At 50.0% G+C, this 1,557-nt stretch overlaps 1 pseudogene; it reads left to right on the top strand.

Moving 5' to 3' along the window:
• Positions 1-191: 191 nt before the first annotated feature.
• The window catches only part of LOC103603092, a 3,524-nt pseudogene continuing 2,158 nt past the window's right edge, over positions 192-1,557 (top strand).

Below are 1,557 nucleotides of genomic sequence, written 5' to 3'. Positions count from 1 at the left end.
CTGCATTGATGTTGGGGCATCTGGTGGTATAGTAACTTCTTTTAACTCTAGGAGTCATTTTTGAAGGCAGAGACTCTTTCCTGTAGAAGTGTTCTATATTGACAGTCAGGTTGAGTGCCTTAGGTTTGGATCTAGATGAATGTGGCAGTGCAGACTTTGTGTGGTTTCTTCAACTGTATTCAATCTTGCAGTTGTCTGTGGGTGCCTTTGTGGCTCAGGCTGTGGCACCCTCAGCAGTTTCTTGTTGGGTGATTGTCCCTGTGGAGTACTGTTGTAGCTATGAGTCCAGCAATTCTGTAGAGGTCCACTTTGGACGGTCAGAGCCCCAGTTTGGAGGGTCAGAGCCCCTGTCTGATCTGCTATCAGTCAGTGAGCAGGTGTACACTGGTGCAAAAGGTCCTTGCAGCTCTGTAGACGGCTGCTGGATCAGCTGTTGAGCCTGGAGCAAGCCTGCATGGATGCTGCAGGACCCAGTAGCTCTCTAGAGGCATGCTGTGGGGAGGGAAAGCTGCTTCTCAATCAGCTGTTGATCCAGGGGTAGGTGTACACAGGTGCTGCAGGGCCTGGCATCCCTGCAGGTGGCTACNGGTCTGCCTGCTCACCTGGGGGAAGTGGGGGTGCTGGTGGGCTTAGACACTGGGGTCTTAGACTGTCTCTCTGTCCTAGGCTCCAGGTAACTGGGGCTAAGGTCTCACCGGTGCTCATGTGAACCTAGTAGAACACACAGCCTCCAGAGAAAGGGAGTCAGTCTCACTGGGGCCAGGGCAGGGCACACTCCAGCCATAGGTTTGACTCCAAGACTGCTGCATCGCAGCTGCTCAGGGCAGGAGGGGGTTTCCTCTCCCTGGGCTTCCACTGCTAACTCCCAGCTACTCTCCAACAGGGCCTGGGTCCTGAAAAGACTGGGGGACTCTCTTGTGGTGGGCATTGATGGCATTTGTGGTGACAGTGGAAGCAGCTGGAGTCTTTTCCAACTTACCTTTGCTCCACCTCATTCTGAGCTGGTCCCTGTGGCAGGGCAGAGGCTTAGATGCCCTGCTCTGCCCTCTCTGATGCTGTTCCCTTCTTCTGTGCTTCGCAGGGATCTAGTCACTCTCCTGGTGCCCCCACCAGCCCACAGCCAGCCCAGCAGTAGCCGTGCCTGCATGTATCCCCTCAGTTGGTCCAGTCAAAATGTATTTGTTTGTCTGTTGTTTTGGTCTGTTTTTCATTAGGGGGGCTGGGGGGACTAGCACCAGATCTCTCTAGTCAGCCATCTTGGAGGGCAAAATAAATCAAATTAAAAAAAAAAATAGTTCAATCATTTGGGCAGCAAATCAACAGGGTAACCATTATTCTTTCAGAAGGAGAGAAGAAATCTAGGGTAATTTGAGGGGAGAGAGGGGAGGGAAAGGGGGATGGGGAGAGATTGGACAGGGGGCATAAAGAATAATTACGATTTGTAACGATATATATGCTGTTAATATTGATTTGATCAACATGTCTCAATGTTGAATCCCCAAAAATATGTATAATCAGTTTTGATTCAATAAAAATTAAATAATATCATAAATAACT

This window comes from Galeopterus variegatus, unplaced genomic scaffold (genome assembly GCF_000696425.1).
Source record: "Galeopterus variegatus unplaced genomic scaffold, G_variegatus-3.0.2 Scaffold4440, whole genome shotgun sequence".
NCBI lineage: Eukaryota > Metazoa > Chordata > Mammalia > Dermoptera > Cynocephalidae > Galeopterus > Galeopterus variegatus.
This window is presented reverse-complemented; position numbering and strand designations above follow the sequence as displayed.